A 24,432-nucleotide genomic window follows, 5' to 3' on the forward strand; every position below is an offset into this window, starting at 1 on the left:
GCTATGTAATATGATGAAGAGAATTTTCTAGACTGCCTTTCCAAAAATGAGCCATGACAGAAGCCACAGCATGCATGGAGCTGTTGGCTTGGCCCTCTCCCCTGGGAGGAATGCTGAATTCCTAGTGATTGTCTTCTTCTCCAGGTTACAAGAAATACAGCTTGATAGCCTCCCACTTAAGCAGAATCTTTGCAACTGCATCATACATATATAAATAGAATATATAATTATAATTCATATGTATTCATGCACACACATGCATACACTGTGCTCGAGAGGCCATCAGGACCACTCTGAGCACATGTCCCTTCCTGGGGTGCTCTACGAGGTAGCACTGGGATATGGGACAGGGGATGAAATACTTGTCAGCGAAGACCATAACTCTAGGTGAGGTGGTAAAGCTGTATTAATCTGGGGTGTTATTCTGAGCATTCAGTGTCTGTAATGCTTTTCTCTAAGGACACTGTGTATCTAGATGCACAGGCATGAAATCTGTAGCACGGAGTCAGACCCTGAACAGGTAGGGCAAAGGGGGCTACCCCATCGGCTGCAGGATTTCATAAGGAGACATCTTTTGCAGTTCAAGCTTCTAGCAGCTCTCTCTGTTCCTTTCTTCTACACATCTTGCCCGCTCAGAACCGGCTAAATGGATCTGTCAGCCTCAGCCTCAGATTTCTTCATTTGTCTGTCAGTGCAAATTCCTAGGGCCAAGTTCAGCCATTCCTCTCTTCCAGCAAAGTAATTATTAAAGGGATTTGCAACCTAGAGAAGCAGAAAACAAGCTGCCTTTCCCTATTAAGAGTGATAAGCCAATCTTACTGTAACTACGGACTTCACTGCGACTCTGGCAAACAAGAGAAGTATTTTTTTTCTGTGAATAAACTCAGTATGTTGGGTACATGAATCCTACACGGGTATGTGGCATTTCTGGACATATTGCAACACGGGGTAGTGCCCCTGCACAATGGCAGTGTGTGCTACTGCTGTAACAGTTGGTTTATCGACAGCGAGGTGGTTACAGCAATTGTAAATGCTCACCTTTCGGATGTCGGAGGAAAGTCTTACACCCTGAAGAGAATCTCGCTTTAGTGAACCGTAGCTGCAGGCTTAAGGCAGACATTTGGTGGTACGGTCAGGTATTGTTCTGTTCTGTAGCTGGAGCCAGAGAGACAGTTCTTCAGTTCTTGCAAAAAAAAGTCTTCTCTCTTTCTTTCTTTCTTTCTTTCTTTCTTTCTTTCTTTCTTTCTTTCTTTCTTTCTTTCTTTCTTTCTTTCTTTCTTTCTTTCTTTCTTTCTTTCTTTCTTTCTTTCTTTCTTTCTTTCTTTCTTTCTTTCTTTCTTTCATGACTCTGTATCATAGAATCACAGAATGGTTTGGGTTGGAAGGGACCACCCAGTTCCAACCCCCTGCCATGGACAGGGACACCTCCCACTAGATCATGTTGTCCAAAGCCCCATTCAGCCTGGCCTTGAGCACTTCCAGGGATCCACAGCTTCTCTGGGCAACTGTGCCAGAGCCTCACCACCCTCTGAGAGAACAATGTGCTCCTAACATCTAACCTAAATCTCCCCTCTTCTAGTTTAAAACCATTCCCTCTTGTCCTATCATCTGCCTAATTAAAAAGTTTCTCCCCATTATAGATATATAAAAATGTCTGCTAAGTTTTAGCTCCTTCCACCTCACAGGTCTTTTCATCAGCCCTTCAGATAACTGCACAACCTGAGTTGAGCACCTCCGACCAGGCTTCTTTCTGTGTATCTGAAAAACCTCATCAGATTGTGGCACATGTGCATGGTCTGTATGTAACCCACTGTAAGCCTGGTGCTTTCGGTGTGTGCCGGGTTTGCTTACAAATGCCTGCTTGCTCTGCATCAGCCCAGCCAGTGCAATGTCCCCAGGAACTGCATGAGGTGTCCCCAGACGCATGATGTGAACACATTCAGTTGTACACAGATAGCATGTTGGGCATGCTATGTCTGCATCTTTTGGTCTTCTGTTAATTCTTCCTTTCTTTTCCAGACTTGAGCCTCGATGGTGCTTAAGCACTTTTTAACTGGAAAGAGTTGGACTCTGAATGTCTCACAGGGAGACACTCTCCTATCTTCAACCACCTTTGTAGCTCGCCTCTGAAATGTCTTCAGTGTTTCAACATCTGTCTGAAGTAAGTTTCTGGTAACAGGCTGACTGGTGAAAATGCTGCTCCCCTACTGAGGTGGAAGGGAGTGCATAGGAAGCTGTCAGCAGGTGTTAGCCAAAAACTCAACCACTAATGCCTTCTTTTGGATTCAGTCTTCACTACAGTGTCTGCCAATGGAATTTCAAAAGTGAGCATCTGTGTAGAGGATTGCTTGGGAAAAGTGTTTTGTTTGCTTGTTTTGTTTTGTTTTTGTTTACTTGGTGAAAATGAAGATGGTAAGCACCAGTGGAGGTGGTGAAAAGCACAGCAGCAAGAATCAACGAGATCAGATAAGTGAACTGTGGAATATACATGTATATAAACCCTAAAGAGGCTTTCCAAGAGAAGGTGTCTCTTCACGAAGCTGCTTCGGCACGGCAGAAGACATCCTGGCAGCATCATACAGGCTCTTTGAAATTCTGGAGCTGAGTGAAAAGATGGGACAGCAAGGCCAGACCCTGCCATGGGAAGGCTGGAGCATGGGCTCAGTGGGCCTGTGCCTGTCAGCAGAGGCTGGTGGACACACACAGCATGGCCCAGACACAGCGCCAGCTCATAGCTAGGGACACAGGCAGGGGACGAGAGCTACTGGGAAGAAATGTTGCAAAAAGATAATTAAACCGTAAAATTTTATACTTGTGAGTTCTCAGGAGATGTGAGGAAAGAGCGAAATTATTGCAGCCTGGGAACCTGGGAAGGTGGCTGAGATGTGCAAGAAGCTACCACATGTGTTGGTTCACCAGTTCGTGGAACAACTCCTTCCTCCCCTTAGAGAGCACACATTAATCCAGTTATGGCTTTATAAGGCTGGCAGCACCATCTAGTGGCAGCCTAGGCTGGCCCAGCAAATAATTCATGTTTTCAGAGGGCAGCAGATTTTTACGGCACTCTAAGCTTTTATCCCTGCTTGCAAACACAAGAGAAGGAAAATAGTTTAAGTGTAGCAATAGAAATGAATTGAATTTTAAAGTGTTTTTAGTCCATCCTCATTTTTTTTCTGGCCATCGTTACTATAATTTTTTTCCTGACCATTGTAAAAATACAGCTTATCCCTTTTTATAACTCTTTCTTTTCATGTGCTGTGGATTCTCCACAACTACATTTGATGTTTGGTGTTTTCACCTTCATATCACAGTGCTCAGTGTCCTAACCCACTCCCTTAGGTTAAATTTATGTGCCTGTGAACGCCTGAACCAAGACAGAGGGGTGCAGAAGCGTCTCATATAAATGTTGAGAGTCTATATTTAGTGAAAACTCAGCACAAGAGAAGACCATAATAGGAATTGCAAATCATCTATAGGAATAAATGTTTATTCTTTAAATCCGTATGCTTACATTATCTGTAAAAGAATTTCATGTTGAACTCTCCAAGATTCTTCCTAACATACGTATTTTCTAACATTTTGTGAGAACAATTTTGCACTGAGTTGTAGATAATATAAATAAGTAAATGAACTGCTTGAAGCTGGAAAAAAGAACTATATGAGTGCATGGGAAATAATATGATATCTCCTACACTTTTTGTTACCGTTCTCTCATAACATGGGAAGTAGAGAGCTCCCAATGACTGTGCCAAGTGGTATGTTTAAAGTAACATTCATTATTACACTCTCACAAGATGATGTGGAGATCAGAAACAGGTTAAAAAAGGAATTAGGCATATCTTTGGGGGATAGTTCTAATGTTGGCTCTTCTACTCAGCAGTTTAGCTGCAGCCCTGAGCTTGGAAAAGTCCCAGGTGCTGATGACCGGAGACTGGTGGGATTTATCAGTCTTAAAAACAGAGGAGTGGCAGGGGTGGCACAGGTCATCAAATCCACTATGTTGCCTCCAACAACATCCCAAAGCAAATGGCTTGGAACAACAAAGGCACATGTATAAAATAGTCCCCTTTGGGGACTTCCCACCTGCGGGTAATTCTCAAGCCTGCTGTGATCCCTTTTATAACTTCAGGGGAAGTTTTAAGAACTTTTGCAGCTTCCACTTGAGCCCCACTGGAATTTTGCAGCTGCAGCCTCTGGGGTGAGGAGTTTCGTAGCCCTAGAACTGCTATGTGATGAGCCATTTCCTTTTGTTTATTTTGAACTTGACTTCTACTGAATTTGTTTGATGGCTTTTGCTTCTTGTGCTGAAGAAGACAGGGAACAGCCTGCAGCAATTGCAATGGAAGCAGCAATTGTAATAAATTTGGAAGCAGCACCTGTAATAACAAACAGCAGGCTTCTTTGTGTTGCATGTCCTGCATTTGCAGTCCCAGAGACGTGGTGCAGGGATCCCTGGGCTGAGGTTTTGTAGAATGGGCTGAGAGGAAACCAAACAGGATTAAGAAAAAAGCAGATGAGCACTTGCCCAACATCAAAGCTCATCTCCTTCCTGGGGCCAAATAAGATAAATCTGTCTTGGATCTGGACTCAGCAATTTCCTGATTTACACAGACATGACACAAATTCCTGATTTACACAGACAGTTTGCTTGTTTGGTCTATTTTACCATCTCTTACAAATTTGGTGTCTTCTACCATTACCAAAGTTATGTTTTTAATAACACAGAGAAACTTCTAGATCAAGTAGTTTGCTGGAGATATGCAACCTCAGCAGAAATGTTTAGGGTTTAGGTAATCGGTTTCCTTTTTCTTTCTTTCTTTCTTTCTTTCTTTCTTTCTTTCTTTCTTTCTTCTTTCTTTCTTTCTTTTCTTTCTTTCTTTCTTTCTTTCTTTCTTTCTTTCTTTCTTTCTTTCTTTCTTTCTTTCTTTCTTTCTTTCTTTCTTTCTTTCTTTCTTTCTTCTTTCTTTCTTTCTTTCTTTCTTTCTTTCTTTCTTTCTTTCTTTCTTCTTTCTTTCTTTCTTTCTTTCTTTCTTTCTTTCTTTCTTTCTTTCTTTCTTTCTTTCTTTCTTTCTTTCTTTCTTTCTTTCTTTCTTTCTTTCTTTCTTTCTTTCTTTCTTTCTTTCTTTCTTTCTTTCTTTCTTTCTTTCTTTCTTTCTTTCTTTCTTTCTTTCTTTCTTTCTTTCTTTCTTTCTTTTCCTGTCTTTCTTTCCACAACTTATCTTACAATTTGTTTCCTTCCAGGTTTACAGATTTGCACCACTGTTAAGTATACGGCAGAAAAGACTGTGTCAGGGACAAGAAAAATCATCTTTTGGTGAATTCGTGTATCCAGGTCACATATGCTATCGCAGCTGAGTTGACTGCCTTGGGAACTGAGGCGAACCACTTGAAAGAGCAGCTGCTCCTGTCCAAGCCCCCGACCTTGTATGTATGAATTGTGCCTGTGGCAGCAAAGTTAATAGCTAACACAAGGAGAAATAAAAAGCAGGTGGCTTCTTGAAAAGGCAGCCAGAGCTTCAGGACCATGTTTGTACTACAGAGCACATCCTAAACTGTGCATTTTCTTTACCCTCACCCTTACCTCCCAGAGGCCTGTCTACCAGCCTGGAAAACTTGATATTAAAATTTAAGTTAAAAGAATGCATTCAGACCACGGTAAAGAGACTGTAAAACCCTGCAATGTTGCATATGTCTATTAAGGTATGTTTAGTGCTCAGATGGTTTCATTTGTAACAGTAATCAAGTCATGAGCACCGGTACCTTTAAGAGGATGCATGATGATGCGAGGTGTCACATAGCTGAAGTCTAAATCTTCCTTTCCTAATTACAGCGAGTAGTGTCTCTTTGTTCATTCAGCTCCATCTTTTGCTGAAATTCATCAAACATATTTAAAATAGCCTTTTGAGAGAGGAGCTTGAGGCATAGAGATCAGGCAGGGCTATGGATCTGGCTCCTTAACATCTCAATTTTTATTTTTTTATTTTTTTTCCCAGACCTGCAGTCTGATCCCTTGCCCAGGAAGATCATTCCACACCAGTGGCAAAAGAAGCGAACCTCACATTTTTAAACGCTATCTTAAAAAAGCTGCCATCTAAGACTGGCTAGGTGAGCTGCCTAGAGCTTCTTATGTGAGGAAAAGCTGTCAGACTAGGCCATCCGCTTGAATGGGTAATTAATTCACACAAGTCTATGTTGTGAGGTACATACAAATACTACAGACCAAATTATTTGTAACATTTTGTAAGTACTAAAATTAATGTTGTATGAATTTGTCATTTCAACAAAAAAGTTATGGATTGTTTATATTATAATTTTATCTTGTTAATGTAAAAGGAGAAATTTTGCTTTCCCTGGCCTCTTGGGAAGAAAAAAACACAACAGTGTTTCTAATTATCCAAACGCTCAGGAACATAAAAGAATAGCAAGTGGTGAAATTATAAATCTGTTGGAACAAGTCCATGTTTTCTGATTAAACTCCATTTCTGGTGGCTCTCAGCAATCATGTTCCTTCTATGTTCATAGTAATTGCATGTGTCAAAGCTGAGGCCTTGTGTAAACTGTACCAAATGAGTTACAATTTTAATTTAGAAGGAGATAACTGTATTTGCCCCTGCAGGCAGATTGCATCGGGTTAGAAGTATAAAAACGAATAAGAAAGAGAGCAGGGAGGAGGCTGAAGGGCCTCCAGGTTAATAATAAGTAGAAAATCTAATAAGGCTTACATTACAACACTTGAATTTTAGAGAAAAAAAAAGAAAAAAGAAAAAAATACAATTTGCAAACATGAAGTCAAACTCTGTTACTTGCATCTGATCCATGTGTATGAGTGCATATTACTATATGCATGTGGGTATGTCTGGCTTGGGTACAGACTTATCTCTGATTTTTATAGTTTAAGGCTATGGTGTGATTTACCCTGGGTACTACACTGATGAAAAAATTAGAAAAAAAAGTTTTCAAAAATTTGCAAGCTCTCAAAACCTGATATATTTCCACTATTAAAAAAAAATAATAAAAAAATCTGCTCAATCCCTTTAATTGCATAATACGTCAGATTTTTTCTATTTTAAACAATACTTTAGATAACTATCTTATATCACATTTTGAAAAGGTTACTGTTTTCATGAAGAATATTTTTTTTGAATCTAAAATCTTATTTTTCTTTTGAAATTTTAATCAAGACCTTTAGGATTATATATGAATACTGATATGAAGCTGCAGTCATTTTGCGCATATTTGAAAACAGTCACTTCAGCAATGACTAGATGCTGTCAGTAGTTTTGCTGAATATGAATACTCTGGGCTGTGGAAATCATTTCTGCCTCAGCTTCTGTGCAAAAGACCACTAAAACCAAAAGGTTATTTGAAAAGAATGACCTCATACTACTACTTATAATTAAGATTAACACCTTTAATTTGTCTACAGCCTTGCAAATTTTCTCCTTTAAGGAGCCAGCTTCCAGCTGGCTCTGTGTTTATGCATATTTGATTTTCACCTGAAGTAGTCTGTTCATTTCCCAGACTGAGATTACAAGAAGAGGTCTGTTTTGTACCTGTTAACATTTTCTCTATAATTGCTTCATTAAGAAGCCATAGTTCCCTCATGTTTTAGTGTAGGATAGTTAATTTGAAGACCAGGAAAGATGCGTAATCTGCTACTTCTTCTATTGCCATGTTTCAGAGGTAAACTACCCTGCCCATTAAAATATTCTGCCTATTTAGTAACGTGAAGATGTCACGTTTTAGATTTTCGGCCTTTAGTTCTTGCTGCACTTTTAGCTGCCAGTTTTAAAATGGCTTAATCCCTGTATTAGTGTTTTTCCCTCATGGAGATAATTGAACTCTGTAATCATTTCTCCTCAGTCTTTTCTTTGATAAGTTAAAGAGGCTGAGGTCTTTAAGTCTCACTATTTCTCTCTCAGAGGCATTTTCTACAGATTTTGAATAAGTTGTTGAACCTTTGAACTATCTCCTTATTATGCGCTGCAAATGGCAGTGTAATAATTTCATTGCATTTCTTATTAAAGAGGAAAGATAGATCTTGTGATTTTTTTAATATCTTTTACTGTTCATTGAATAAGCTTCTTCGGAAATATTTTCTGTTCACACTACAATGTGAGATCTGTTCTTCAAGACAATGGAGCTACCTGATTTTTGTCTGCACCAACAAGTCTTCCCTCTTCTGTAAGGTCCTGTAGTACCATGCACTCTGTACCTGCACCTCTTACCCATATTGCACTCACTGCTCTCTGACAGTCTTTGTGCTTCTTACAAGTTAGGAAAAAAAAATTATTAGTAGCTAAACCTCTAGCAAGCTGCTCTCAAAATATTCCTTTCCCCCGACACCAGTTTTGTCTGTGGTTTGCACACAGGAGACAGGCATGGACACCACAAAATCTGTGCCCAGAGAGGTCATGGAGCTTACACAGTCACCCTACACTGTCCTTCATGGCACAAGCCAAGGAAAGTGCAGGCGTTTTTGCTGGCTGCTACCCACATATAGTGCTGACCTGAGGACACTTAGACCTTACAGAGGGCAGATGTGACTGGGGATCTTTCCTTCACAGACACAATGAAGCCTTCCTAGGCAGGCCTGTTGTCATGATTGTGACTGGAACCAGAGATCAGTTTTTGATAGTGCTTTCCTGGGAATGAGGGACAAAGGAAATAAAATGGGAAGAGAAGATACATTTTCTGCATGGACATTTAGGGGTGTGGGGCTTTTATGGGGCTCATGGTACCATGGTCACAAGAGAGTGGACCTGCCTGCCCGCTTGCTTACTTGTTTGGGCTGTGGAGCAAGTGCTGAACCAGGTTTTGGGCCAGCTGATGGGCAGTGTGTGAGAGTGGCCTGTTCCCAGGGTGCCGGGGCAGAGCTGAGGCGAGCCTGTCCATGTCACCTGTCTGGGGACCAGGGCCTGCTCCCTGGGACAGGCCACAGACACACTGTGGGCATAGGCCTCGGCTCTACTCTCAGTAACATGCACCCCCTCCTCGTGAGATACTATGCTGTTGGAGAGCTCTCCTGACACCTATAAGCATTTGTCTTTCTTGGTTATCCTCTTCCAACTCCTTCTAATTACCTTTCATATTTTTATACTTGTCCAGGAAAGATAATTTTCTGTGTTTTACTCTAAGTTACAGAGATGTTGGGTTCAAGTTCTTCGTGATCCCGACTACAGTGCAGCTCTCTGACAGCACTGTTTTAAACTTGACTCTGGCACGGCTGGTGATGAAATCAGGAGCTGTTTCTCCTCCTGATTCTCTAGATAGGTTGATGTCAATCATGTGGTGTTACAGCAAAGGACAGCTTCAACACAAGTGTTTTGTGCCTTGCAACTGCGTGGCTTAGTGATTTACCAGCTTTTAAATGGAGGAGATGGGTTTTATGTCTTATCAACATTGTGTTCAGAGCTCTGCACTGAGTAATATGGTCAAGACAAAAAATATTTTAATAAAAACTTCAGGACAGAGATGATTTTTGATTGACTTATCTTAATTTGTCATTGTTTCGATAGTGTAACACCAGAACACCTTCTATATACATATACAGAATAACTGGAATCTGCAAACACAGGAAAAAAGAGCAAGGGTACAGGAAACACTGTAATATCATTCTTCTTCCCACAAATGACCTTCACGCATCTTCTTTTTTGGATAGGATCCAGGCTGAGGACTCAAGGGGAGAATACAAAATAACAAGGAGATTTCCTTTCGTAAAAATTGGTTCTGCATTAAAGTGAAGTCAAGGCTTACAAGTGCTGAATGGGCAGCTTTGTTAGATCAGTAGTTATTTTAACAGTGTTACAACAATTCCAGAAAACTAGTATATTTAATCTAAATTACACTCTTCTTTAAAGCTTTCTTTGTTTTTACATCATGCATGATTATAGACTTCAAAAGCCCTAATGAATCTTGATAACTGAACACATTTTCCACCAGCATATTTGCTTAAATACATCACATTTATTTATCCTGTATTTATTTACCTATCCAATTTTATTTTTGTGTGGCACTTTTGAGCAGGATGACCTAACAATCAATCAAAAATACTAAAGCCTGTAACCTAAGTGTTGGAAATTAATTGTGGTACTGAGTTAATATTGTAAGAATGATGAGAAGACAGTAAGTAATGTGGGCAGAAAGCAACTTGTTTTTGGAGAGACGCCGTGGTGTAGTTTTGTGCCAAAATTGACCACAGATGTGAATGTGCTCATGCATTTTAGGTAAAGGAAAGAATTATTCACATTTAGGGGAGTAAAATCAATTATAGGTTATATGTTCCTTAGCAAACAGATCTATCATTTCTGTTTCAATCTCCTATAAAAAATAATTCCTAGGATAACTCCTGAATGTCTTTTGGACATATGAAAGCACATGAAAATACCTTAGCAGTAGTGTTTCCACAGAAAACTTGCTCCCCCACACCCCAAATTCTAGAGAGAAAATCCCTTTTTGTGCTTTACTACTCCAAAGCAAAAATGCCTTTATTGTGAAAGCCAACATCAATTTATATAATCAGACAGTTTAGCGTGAACTATTCAAAACCAGAATAACATGACAAATTACAGCTTAGCTGATCCTCTTGGAGTTGCACAATGACATAATTAAATGTTTGTTCTGTTCCATCTGGTCTGTTAGCAAACATATTTCTACTGAATATGGACCTTGTATTTTCTCAGAAATAAATAGTTGTCTAACATTGGAGGAAGTTTAATAACTATAAATAGGTGCCTAGAAGTCTTTCTGTGGATTGTAGCTTTCATTTATACATTACAAAGAATGATATGAAAGAATCACATACACAAAAGCTTCTTGGTTTAGCACTATTATATACAGGCAATGATTGCTTTTTTTGATGTTAGTAGTTTTGAAAATAAGCATAGGGATTGATGTCTAGGAGATGAGAATTTTGATAAAGGACAATGGCCTATCTTTGTTCTCTGCTATTGTCCAACTTGAGTGGCTATATTCAAGCAATCAAAGTTACTGCAGATTTATATCAGTATTACAAGAAATGGGAAATTTTCTCAAAGTAATGAAATGACTTCCTTCATTCTGCTTAATCCTATTTCACCGCAGCAGTGTAATATGACTTGCATGCTATTAATTACTGGTTCCTAAACTCTATTAGTGAAGCATACTAGACTTTGATTGCTCCTCAGAGTCCTGTTCCCTGATTCCAAATGACTTGGTGTGAACTGGAGATATTCTCTGATGAACAACAACAAGCAAAAAATGACATTGTATGTATTTTTATTACTGCCTTAGACTATCAGTTAATTCTATTTGTTTAAGAAGGTTTTTTTTTTTTCTTTTTCTTTTTTTTTTCTTTCTGGAGAACTATTGTAGTAGGACTTCATTCTTTGTATGAGTGAAAGCCAACTTTTTTTTTTTTTTTTCAAAATCTTATGAAAGTTGGCTAAAAAAACCCGATGACTCAACCTTGAAAGAATTACAAATTATGTTCTTCATTTTTTTCACTTTTAAAAAGAATCTATGTTAGTTAACACAACTTTGTATAGTATAATTACATATATTGATAACATTTAAAATCATTGTTTTATAACCACAGTATGCAAGTAAATAAAGTATACAAGTTAAGTATTGAAAATGTTTATTATTATTTTGAAGAGAAGACCTCTGTGCCTGAGTTTGCTGTTTTGCCATCCTGTTAATGCTCCGCCCTCTTCATGAGACTTCCTAATTTCTTACTACAAAATAGAAACAATCCCTGGCTTCTTCATCCAAATATTCTTCTTTGAGATTTGAGCCCACTGGTGAGGAAAATGTTACTGATTTTCAGAAGTATCAGGCCTTAAGACTGAAAAAGCAGTAAGGCTTTAAGACTGAAAGCATCTTTTTACTTTTCACACTCTCTCCTTTTCCTCTTGCACTCAGTCTTTTCTTAACTTTTCCTCAGAGACAGCAAAAGTATTTTCACTTTGTATACAAACCTTTCCTCCTTGGCCATGATTCAGTAATGATGCCCTCTGTATAAAATGCCAGTCCTTTTCACTACTGCTTGACTCTTTGCCAAACACTCATTGACTTCCCTGCATGGGCATAATCCTCTTGTATTTTCTTTCAGAGTTGACATGGAAATATACAGTGATGTTTTCAGCTGATTCCCAAGAGTCATTATTAGGAAAACCCTTTTTATCGACGAGTCCTCATTAATAATTATGTTTGGGCAATCATTTAGCCATTTTACAACCCGCCTAATGTGAGTAATGATTTCTGTAGCAATCTTGTATTGAAGATGCTGTGCATTGCAAAACAGAAATCTTCATAGGCAAAGCTTGTTTTTATAGCTATGCTGAAATACTAATACTAATAAAAATATAGCTATATTCAATGCAGAATGAAATTGGATGGAATTAATGTGTTGTGATGACAGTCTAAAAAATCTCAGTATCTTCTTTGTCGTAAGGTCATCAGTCCCCAAAGTCAGCTTTGTTGACCCTAGAGGGAGTGAGTCACCAAGACAGAAAATTCATGACCACGGGATTCTACCTTTTTATACAAAAATCCCTAGTCAAAATTGCACAGCTATGTGTACAACAAATATAATTTGATCATGCATGCCAAAGATTGAAGTGAAGGCTAATCCACTTTGGTGACAACTCTTCAGAGTGATGTCAAGTTTTGATCTAAAAGGGGACTCATGCCACTCATTTTGATTTACCCCAAGATCAAAACGAGCAAACAATACAGAGTCAATCACAGTGCTTGTAACAGCGATGAGGTTGGCAGTAAAGACCTTGTTCTTTTCTGCCTGAGACTCTTCAAATACTGACTCCAAAGAGCTCAAATTGTAGAAACTTCGTTGCTATGTTTTTCATAATGTCTATCTCCAGCATTATCATGTGGTGGAAAAAGAAGGCAAGGTTTTGTGTACACAAGAAGAGACTCTGTGCCCCAAATCCTCATTTTTTCTTTTTTCCCAAATATGAGTCAGTCTAGTAAGGGGTGATTACAAATCTTGTCCTGCTTACATGTATGTCAATGGTCCATCAGGGCTACCAGAACACCAATATGTGTGGTGAGAGACAAGAGTATGTCCGTAAAGAGAAGTTGTATGAAACATATCTTGTGTGTGTGTGTGTGTGTGTTCCTCTCTGAGAACCAGTGAGCCATACAGTAAATCCCTCTTGCTCTTTGCTCTTCTATTTCATTAAATAATAAATTATGAAAGCCATCAGGGTTTAATGCAACAGAATATAAGGCAGCACAAATTAAAACATACAATAAAACACTGTCTCTGGAATAAAGAGCCTCCTGATAGATGGTGCAATGATACTTTCTCCAGATGTTTTCAGTAAAACAGCAAAATAATTATGCATGTCAGTTGTGATGCAAAGACAAACTCATCTGCTGTAATGAAGTCTAATATTTTCAGTAATTATCATAGATTTGGTCTATTTGTTTCAGTCCCACAGTGGACTTTTCAGTGGCAGGGGATGACAAATACGCTGCTGAAGGTTCATCTGGAGAGGGAGTTGACTCAACTGGTAACATTCTTATAAAGCTTACAGTCTTTTTCTGGCAGCAGCATTGCTCCCTTCTTAGTGGTGTCAGTGTGGAAAGGGCTTGTCCATCCCTCTTGGCTTCCTGGAACAACTGTTGTTACTCCAAAATTAAGCCCAGAAAAGTATGGTTCCATGCACTACCCAGCTGCAAATGTAACTTTCTGATAGTTTTCTTGATATACTTCCTTATCAATGGGAAGGTGTTGGTATTCTTCTAGCCTTCTAGACTGTATTCAGGTCTGGGTTAGGGTCTTATGGTCCCTCGAGCTGCTGGAGTAGGTGGCAAGATATTTAGTTTACTCACATATTGGTCAGCCATCTCTGTGGCTTCCATCACTGAGGCAGGTTAGACAACTGCTCTGCAAGCTGATATCAAGGGGAATATTCCTGAACCTTTCTAGATATTTACAGGAGAAAGGACTGAAGCAAATACATTAATTTTAGTGTTTGGCTAGCTCAAGCTCAGTAACATTTTGTGCTCACCTTAAGTGTAAGGTTGAATGAGCAAAAACATCCTAAGAAACAGATAGCAACAGAAACAGTGAGGAAACTCTCAATCCAGACTACCTGCAATAACACTTCTTAGTTATTTCCCTCTAGTAACAGGTCTTAAAGCTTTTTTAACAAAAAGGATGTGAGGAGACATGAATAGCTTGCTGTCACAACAATCTAACCTCTGAGTTCAGGAGCAAATCCATCATTTCTAAATTCTGGGTGGGGGTAGAGCTATTAATATAAAATAAGTAAAAGAGAGATATACATAGAAGGCAAGGTGGTTTGGGTTTTATTTTTCCACAAGTTTTGATATTTCTGAATATATCTAGTTGGAATTGTTAATTCTAATATTTGAGTACAGTGGGATAATTAAGATATAAGGCAGTAAATGAGCACAGATGTTTCAGTATAAAATTGTCAAGGATTATGTTTTGGTTCTTATATTTGCTTTCTATTGCCCTGGGCTTGCCTCAGGAAATGGAACCTTATGAACAATTTTAATGAACAAACAAACAAAAAATCCAATCTAGGTCAAATGACATTTGTTTTAGGTTCAGTATTTCTCAGGTTAAATTCTTTAGTCAGGCAATGGTGTTTATTACAACAGAGAATTGATTGGGTCATGTAGGGCACAGAGTACAAATAGCAGTGTCATTCACCAATAGGTACCACAATTTCCTCTAACATGTACCGAACTCCTACCGGTCCTTCCAGCAGCAGCAGAAGAGAAACAGGAGAGAGTATCGCTAAAACACACTTCGTTTTCATTTCTATATCTTAAATAAGCCTTGAGGGTAAGGCTCAAATGAGTGACAGCCTGGCTTATGTTGTTTTGGTCTACAAAAGTGTTTTATCAAATCGGTAGTGCTGTGTGTCAGTCATATGTGACCTCTGTATGGAAAATGTTTACACGATATTATTAACTGTTTTGCTCCAGGGCTTCCTCATGAATCTACAATATTCGCTGCATTAACAACATGAATAGCTGTTATGTGTCTGTAACCGAGCCTCCCAGATCTCCAGCCAACTTTCCGGAAACAACTGTTTGAAAATGCACTCCTACATATGCCCAGAGTCTTATCAAAGACCTTTATTTCAAACTTTTTGGAAAAACTTATTACAAAATTCCAGCTTGGGGTTTCTGTGTAGCTTAATGGACTTTCAGCCACTGAATAAGTTTCCAGTTCAGCCTCTCCTACTTAACAGTAGACAAAACCCACCACCACCACCAACAAAAAAAAACAAACACCAAAACCCTCCAAAAAACAACAAAACCCCCCAATGACATGATTATCTAAAACAGTGATGTGAAAATGATATTCCCTATTGATAGTATTATTGTTAAAAACATTGATGTTTCACAAAAGAAACAACATTTACCCAAATAAATTTTGCATCACGTCCACTTTTTCTAGGACAATGACATTTCTATCAGGTCACTTCCCAAATCCTTTTCAGATACATGCATTCCCTGCCTCCTTTTACAGCACTATATACACCACCTCTTTGCTCTATGTTTTCCTTTCTTTCTGTTCTGTGTTATGAAACCCATTTTACTTTGGCAAGGTTAATTCTTCAGACCAAGAAATAACTGCTTCATGAGTGACTGGTGATCACTCTTTCCCAATCCCAGGAAGGACCTGTATTCGAAAGCTACACCTGATCCTTTGTACCCTTAAAGAGAAGACAAGGTATGTCAGGTAGAGCCTTATTCTTAAACTGTCTTGTGTTTTCAAATAAAACAGGCTCTGCAGACTTGTGGGTGAGCAAGAGAGCAGAAATCTGTTCATATAGACGAGGGTGTTTTTTACCATTACCACCTGTTTTACTCGTTACGTCTTTTTTTGTGATACTGACCCACAACTCAGTTTTGTCAGTAAAGCTGTGATCCCACTAGCTGTGCCTTATGAGATGTGACACATTGCTGTTCCCCAAGCAGCAAACTGCTCCTTATATTGGCATCTTTTGCCTCTTGTTTTGCTCCACGGCTCTGCCTCCTCGATGGCTTGTGCTGTATACATCCTAGAGCATTCTCATCCGTAGTGAACCACGTTGGACCGTCTGATGGCACCCAGGCATTCTTGAAAAAACAATTCACTGAAGTCACTGCACCCTACAGAAATCACAGAATCACAGAATGACTTGGGTAGGAAGGGACCTTAAAAATCACCTAACTCTAACCTCCCTGCCATAGGTAGGGATGCCACCCACTAGATCAGGTTGGCCAAGCCTGGCCAAGCCATCCAGCCTGGCCTTGAGCACCTCCAGGGGTGGGGCATCCACAGCTTCTCTGGGCAAATCAAAAGCACGGGTGCAGGAAGTTTTTGGGAATGGTCCTCCAGCACATCACCTCACTTTAATCACTTGCACCTCACTTTGTCAGACTCCATACACTCTCATAAACATGCTCCAACATATCTGCCATCTGTGGAATGGATGTCAAGTACAGGAAGAAACAGTCCATGCTGCATAATCTCACAGGTTGGGGTCAGTGCTCCCTGCTAAGCCTTGGAGGAGCATGGTATATTTTGGTCCTCTTGGCCCCTAAAGGAGGAAACAAGGATGTAAAGGAGGAGCTGTCTTATGGGATGCCTTGTTGACCTTCCTTTCCTGCCATCATATCTAGAGGGATTTAGGGAGACACTTGGAGTGTGCAATGCCTCTGGTGCAAGATTGGAACCTGGTGCTGGTGCACATTCTCCTTTGTCTACTCTTAATTCACACTTACAGGAAAAGAACATTTCTTTCCAGTCATCCAGCTCACACTGCCTCCTGTACCCTGACAACCCTGAATCTTTGCAAGGACACTTCCATGTAGCAACCCGCTGCATCATGGCTCAGGTTTTAGCTCATCAGGACCAGGGAGTGTGAGGCACTCCCTTCCCAGGCAGCCCAGATGGGCAGCCAGGTGCCACTGCACACAAACACACCTCTGCCTGCCAGCATAGACCAAATGGCAGAGCACTGCTTTTGTCCTTGTGAGGCTACAAAACCATGCAGATAAAGTATAGATATATGCTGAGGAATTTTGCACTGCTCACATCATGAAATTTGGCCATTTGTCCAAACAAATTCCATACAGACTTGGCAGAGATAGGAAGTGGTACAAAATCAAGCTTTCCTAGATGATTTTTCCCCAGAAAAATTGTAGGATGTCAGGTTAAATCGATAAATTTGCATGCCGACATGATAAAAAGAAGAGTTTTGGCTTGGTGTGCACAAGTTTGGAAGTGCCCAATTTGCAGTTGTTTAGCTTTCATTTCAGCTCTCTTGCACTTCTGACCTGTACGGTATATGACAGGGGAGTCGTTCAGGAGGATTTGCACTTAGTCACACATAGTTTGTGAGTTTTATTTGTCTCCGGGATAATTCACCACTAGTACCTTATTATTGTGTCAGCTTAAATGCTGTGTTACAGGCTGCAGACACACTGAGGATTTAAAGCCCTCATGTCACTGGCTATGTTAAATCAGATGGCAAGCAGTCAGCAGGGCTGATATGAGCTAAAGATGTGACCTTTTAACAGCAATCGGGATGAGTGGAAAAGCTTATCTAAGTGTTACACCAAGGAAGAAATTGGAAGCTGAGCAGGAGATACCTGCAGATAAGTGATCTGATAGATGAAAGAACCTAGTGCTGTGCATGGTTTGGAGTGAGAGAGCATCGTGGTGCAGTGCTTGGTTCAAAACCCAGTGACTTTTTGAGCTGGTTGGAGAAGAATGTACGTGGCACTGAGTAGCCATGTGGAGATGTGCTTATTCAGGAGCTGGGCAAAGCTCTATCTCTGCCAGGTCTGGAGGCTCTTTGGCCTCCTCCTGCACCTTGGCCATTCACTGCTGCTGAAGGAGGAAGTTGCAGGGTGGAAACATTGCATCTGGGGTGCAGAGAAGATGGAACTTGTTCATAAAATGCCACCTAAAGGTGGATGTTGCTGAGAGGTTAGGAAAGCATTGCTGGTTTGGCTTGGGAGGCTGCAGTGTGGGGCAGTTCAGGGCAGGCTGTGTTTGGTATGCAGGTGCTGTTGGACAGGAATCCTCTGCAGGGAGGGGAGGCTGCTGCTGCCCCAGGGCACTGAGCCTGTGCAGGGGGAGAGAGGGGCAGGGTGCGGCCAGCAACAGCCCTGAGGGACTGACCTGTCCTACATGGATGCCAGGAACCAGAGCACTTCTTAAAGACTTGCATTTAACAATTTGTGTAACAAATTTATTTTCTTAGCAAACTTTCTCTACCTGACAAGCTACTTTGCAGCAATATTTTAGGCTGAGTTCCAGTCCATCCTGCTTTAAAAGCTGGAGAGAGGCAGTGCGTATCTTTGGGTTGGCTGACCCCACTGAAATGTGGAGCAGGTCCACGTCAGGGCTCCCTCTGCTTCAGCCCCACCACTGGATCTGTGCCTCTGGGTAGGGCTAGTGGATGAAAATCTGTAAAGGAAGGGGTTTGCACCTGGGAAGAAAGAAAAGCCAAGTGCCTGCCTGTTTCTTAAACTGAAAATAGAAAGACCTAATCTGGCAGTGCTGTCTTCTGAGGTTCAGATGCTCAGATGCCCACTCAGGGAAAAACAATGTCAGTGAAGATAATTATGTAATTTCAGTGGAAAATATCAGTGCTTGAACTTGATTTCTTGTCACCTCACACCACAGCCTGCAGGCAAGGACACCCACTGTTTCCTGGGAAGGAAGGTCTTGCCAGCCAGTGGTGATGAAGGACATTTTAAGCAAGATGTTCCAGTTTTGGCAAGCAAACTAACTCAAAAGCAAGCTTGGAGCTTGGTGCAAGCCTAACTGCCAAGAGTTGTCATCCTGCTGCATTCACCCAGCAGGGTGAAATATCACCACAAACCCATCACACACAGATTTTACGTGCAGCTTTGAGAACTCAGCATCAATTCTTCAGGCAGGTTTTTATGTCAATAAAGAGCATTTTTTTGTTGTTTGTTTATTGAAGTAGTACTTCTGATGGGAATGTGTTCATAACAGTCCAGTGAAACACGATGGTAGTTGTGACAGCTGAGCAAACTGATGCTTGCAAACATTGGATACTTTTCAGCTTTTCTTAACCTTGCAAGGCCCTGCCTGTCAAATCTTTCATTTTACATTATTGTCTTGTATTTTGGCACTGAGTATATGTAAGAATGCAGATTTTTTTTTTTTTTTTTTTTTTTTTTTTAATATATTATATGTTAAGCATTTACTTTCTGAAATTTGCTCTTGGAATTTTGTTAATGATAACTTTGGAGTCATTAGAACTGCAAAAGGACTTTGGGTTTCAAAAAAAACATCCCCTGCAGCATGATGAAAATTGGTAACACCTGAAAACTAGCCACTTGTGGAGAGAAAGTCAAATTTACCAATCCTTCTGGAGTGGTACAACTGTAACTGTAAATAAAGATCACTCCATGATGCTCACCCTGACATAGATTCTCCCTTGGAAATGTTTGGTGTTCAGTCACCATTGCCTGATAATGCCAAAATTACTAGAACAGCAAAAATGAGACTGGAGGATATGGTGACTTTTAACAGTTTGTATCTCAGTAAAGGTAAAGGAAATGTTATGAGGCAATGGAAAGGCACCCCTTTTGCCTCATGGCTCTCACCTGAACACAAACTGGCTGCTACAGATGGTGCAAACAATGTATAGTGGAAAATCTGGGAATGATTCATCTTAAGTATGTCAAGAAATGCTTAAATTTAAATGTTTAAATTTAAAAGATTTATTTATTTGTATTTAAATGCAGGTTGAATTTGAGAACCTAAGGCAATAATTTATGACACAGTTTACAATTACACATTTTTTTCCCTAGGTCCACTGCCTCATCTACTGTACAAAAGTGTTAGCTCTACCTGAGTAAAAGTCTCAAAATCCATTTTTATTTGAATTAGTCAGCACTTGGGCTCTGATTTTACTTGATGAATGCTGCTCAGTGTTTGCACCAAAAAGGGGTGCTAACCTGGCTTGCAAAGGAAATGAGCTGTAGGTGTTGCCAGCATGCGTGCCCATCGCTCAGTTCTAGTGACTGACTTGTACTCCATTCAGTGATATTCAGTGATGGAAGTGGTCATAATTTTGGGATATTGAGGGTTAAATATCATCATAAGAACACTTCCAGCAATTTTATTTGGGATGTGGAGGCACTCTAGAAAAAAATTGTGTCACAGCATGGAGTTGGGCCCAATTCTCTTGCGCTCATTGTCACAGGCATGGATCTGAGAAAGCTGACCTTCAGCCTGTGGGTGGCCCTGAATGGATCTGACACAATGAGTGACTTTAAATGTTCATTCTTAAAGGATTCATGGGTCGATCTATTTTTGTTAAACATCTGTTCACTATTTTTCCTCCAATTAATTTTTAGGCACAAGGAAAATCACCTCAAAACATTATTTCTGCCCCTGTGCCAGGATGGCACCCAACGACAATCCCTGCAGGCGGCTGCCTGACGCAGAAAACAGGGTGTGCAGGGCTGTTTGTAGCTTGATTTATTTAACTTTAAACACCAGCCCAGGACTGGTAGTGGCTACAGTGTGTTGAATAATGCTTTCTTTCAGAAATCTTACATCCACATGAATGTATGGCTCACAGGGAACAAATCCACCTCAAGAGGTGAGCATAAGCGGAGGCCAAAGCAGGCCAAACAATTGTATTTCTGGTTCTTTAAGGACTTTGTATAGTCAAAGATGGCCACCACACATTATACCAAGCCTGAACTAGTTATTGGTTTAAAAAAATGGAAAGGTCGTGTGAAACAGCATCTTGGCATATTCCCTTAATCTTAGCAAAGACCAGGTCAAATTCAAAAGGAAAAATGAGACAACTGTACAGAAGAGAAGTACTGACAGCTGTGAGTACACAGCAATTCACATTTATAGTCAGAGCTTCTCAGGTTGTGATTTCTAAACCAGTGCTTAACTGAAGAATGGAGAATAAAGTTTATCACTGTAATCATTAACAGATATGTTTCTTCTATCTGAGTAATTTCTTTTACAAGAGCTTAGACACAGCCACCCACAAACACTTGTGCAGAAACAGGGAACTGTAAAATATTGTGGCCGCTACAATCTGGGGAATTGCCCAAGTCTGGGCTGCTTCTGCTTTATCTATTTTCCCTATTCTGGAAATCCCCTCATTGGTAATTGCTTGCCTTATGTATGGCCTCCTTTTTGGAAACATGTATTATGTATTATAGTGTTTTCTTCCTTCCTTCCTTCCTTCCTTCCTTCCTTCCTTCCTTCCTTCCTTCCTTCCTTCCTTCCTTCCTTCCTTCCTTCCTTCCTTCCTTCCTTCCTTCCTTCCTTCCTTCCTTCCTTCCTTCCTTCCTTCCTTCCTTCCTTCCTTCCTTCCTTCCTTCCTTCCTTCCTTCCTTCCTTTCTTTCTTTCTTTCTTTCTTTCTTTCTTTCTTTCTTTCTTTCTTTCTTTCTTTCTTTCTTTCTTTCTTTCTTTCTTTCTTTCTTTCTTTCTTTCTTTCTTTCTTTCTTTCTTTCTTTCTTTCTTTCTTTTCTTATGTGTATTGAAGTCCTTTGCATCCTCTGTCCATTTCTGAGTGCAGCAGTTGTTTTTTTCTCAAAAGCTTCATCATCGTCCTGGAGTAGCAGATGTGTTGAGAGATATGGTATGTGTTTCTATCCCATAGAAAGGGCCTCTTGGCACCAACAGACATGATGTGTACACCAAGGTCATTACATTACATTGCCAAAATCGTCACCTTCCCTTGCCCTTTACATCATTCAGTTTGCCACTGCACTCAATTTAGAGCATTTCAGAGCAGTGGCTGCAAGCGTTGGGCACCTGCCCATGTGTTAGGGGATGATGTTGGCAACGTGGCCATGAGGCTGTCTCCTTCTCACTTGACAGATCAGATGAGGGTGCAGGCTCTTTACTAGGGAATTATATTGTGACAAAAAGTACAGTGATTTGAACTTCTGTGGCCTTTTATTGCTCCTGGAAGCAATCTTGAGATTATTCCCATATTTTTCTCAGGTGTATCCGGTTTCATGGGGACATGTAGAAGACTAGTGTGTGTCACATGCACTCTGGCTACTTCCAAACTCATGACACTCAAAGCATTCACAGAAACACTCTGTGGGAGTGGAAGTGGCAGCCACAATATGGTGGCAATAATGATATCTCAGCAATGGTGTGTTCTTTGGAATAGAAGTTTTGGCATTTCCTATTTTTCAGTCAGTGCTCCTATGAATGGTTTAGTCACAGGATCCAAATGCAGAGCTGAACATGTGTTCCTCTTTAAGGACATTTCCGTGGCTTTGCCAGCTGTACTCACCCTCATGCACGGTCACAAAACCTGATTACTGTAGAAGGAGAGCTGAGAGCTGTGTACTGCACTGGGTGCAGCAGGAGCAAGGGCAGTGGGCTCCTGCCTCAGGGCTTTGGCAGCTCTCATTCATATGAACAATTTCACTGTTTTGTATAAAGAAATACCCAGCTGTTACCGAAACTGATGAGAGAGGTTTCCTTTTCACTGCTTTCAACAGGAGCTATTGTAGCTGAGGCTGCTCTTGTAACCTGCTGGTGTTAAAATCTTCCAACTTATTCTGAAATAAAACTGGCAAAGCTATTAATGAGTGACACAAGCCATTTTTCCTGCAAGTTGATACCTGATCACTGTAGACAGTCAGAGAACAAAACCAGAAGAGATCTCAGTTAATATGTAGCTTAATATATACGTTAATATAAATTATACAGAAAGCATGACTGTTTCACATGTTAGCTCCAAAGAGATACTGTACTATCAAACATGAAGAGAAGTCTTCACCTCCAGCAACCTGCTGAACTTTACGTCTGTGTTAAACGGGAAACTTAGGGAAGATAACTACACCTGAATGTGATGTGAGCACACCATTTATTTTCTCTTTTAGATCAATGATCATTCTGTCTCTGTTAAGCTTATGGAGCACTCACAAGTAGAAGTCTCAGCCAAAAAACTTAGATAGTAACTTGCACACTTTTAACATTTGAACATTTTAGTTGCCTGCTGACCCCAGTAAAAGCCTCTGGTTTTCATGGCTTGCCATCTTTCTGAGCTTCAGGCATTGTGTTAGCACTCCTTCTCTGCACCCAGCTGGACTTGGGATCCCTTCCTCTGTGAGACATGGTTCAGTGGAGTATCTCTCCGCACTTTGCGCAAGCTGCCCTGCTAACCCTTCCTCTTATAGCTTTATATATTGATATATAGCCATATAACCACAGAGCCAAGCGTGGTCTCAACTCCTGTGGTAAGCTGAAATTTTGGAGCTAGCAGCAGGTGGGCGCACATGTAAACAGACCACAAGGCCAAGAAAATGATGCTGAGGTGTTTTTGCGTTTTTGCTCTAAAGATGTGTGTATTAATTTTCTGTGAGGGCATTCCTTGGCTGTATGTTTAACTGCCTCTATGTTGTATGGTTTTGTGGGATAAAAGCTTATAGAAACATGGTGCTTGGGGGTGAGAAAATTCAGATTTTCCATGGGGATAATCATGATGTGGTATTTGGTGGTTTTACCCAGCTGTGCAGCCAAACTCTACGACAACCATTCTCTCAGTCCCCCCTCCTCAAAAGTAAAGAGGGAGAAAATACGATGAAAAGGGCTCAAGGTCTGAGATAAGGACGGGGAGATTGCTCAACAATTATTGTAACAGGCAAAACAAACTCAGAGTAGGAAGGTAGTAAGATTGATTGCCTATTACCAACAAGATAGACAAATGAGAAACAAAGGAAAGAAACCAAAAACGTCTTCTCCCCATCTGCCCTCTTCCACCTCCTCCTCCTGAGCAGCGCAGGGAAACAGGGGACTGAGGGCTGCGCTCAGTCCCTGAAGCTTTGTCCCCGCTGCTCCCTCAGGGTCCCTCCCTGCCCCCGCTCCCCGTGGGGTCCCTCCCACGGGATGCCGTCCTTCCCCAGCTGATCCCACATGGGCTGCCCACAGGCAGCAGCTCCTCAAGCACTGCTCCCACACGGCTCCGTCCCACGGGGTCCATGGTTGGGCGGCAGCTCCCCCCAGACCCCCTGCTCCTGCGGGGGCTCCTCTCCACGGGGGGGCTGCAGCTGCGGCCCGGGGCCTGCTCCTGCGGGGGCTCTCCATGGGCCGCAGCCTCCTCCAGGCCACATCCACCTGCTCCACCGGGGGCTCCTCCACCCACGGGGGGGCTGCAGCGTGGAGATCTGCTCCATGGGGGACCCATGGGCTGCAGGGGGACAGCCTGCTCCACCGGGGGCCTCTCCCTGCACAGCCCGCAGGGGAACTGCTGCTGCCTGCCTGGAGCACCTCCTGCCCTCCTGCTGCACTCCCCTGGGGGGCTGCAGGGCTGCTTCTCCTCTCTTTCTCCGTGGGAAGCAGCTTTTTTTTGTTCTTTTTTTCTCCTTTCTTCAATATGCTCTCACAGAGGAACAAGCGACATCGTTTCTTGGCTTGGCTC

The 24,432-nt window shown here is 41.1% G+C and overlaps 1 long non-coding RNA gene across 2 annotated transcripts; it reads left to right on the top strand.

Moving 5' to 3' along the window:
- Positions 1-762: 762 nt before the first annotated feature.
- Positions 763-7,013, top strand: LOC137851771 (uncharacterized). 2 transcript variants are annotated; one of them, XR_011093452.1, is made up of 4 exons: positions 784-914; positions 2,020-2,161; positions 5,242-5,424; positions 5,994-7,013. It is a non-coding gene; the product is annotated as an uncharacterized lncRNA (long non-coding RNA). The 2 variants fall into 2 exon arrangements; XR_011093451.1 differs by having other exon boundaries at positions 763-2,161.
- Positions 7,014-24,432: the final 17,419 nt, after the last annotated feature.

This window comes from Anas acuta, chromosome 2, assembly GCF_963932015.1.
Source record: "Anas acuta chromosome 2, bAnaAcu1.1, whole genome shotgun sequence".
In the NCBI taxonomy this organism is placed as follows: Eukaryota; Metazoa; Chordata; class Aves; order Anseriformes; family Anatidae; genus Anas; species Anas acuta.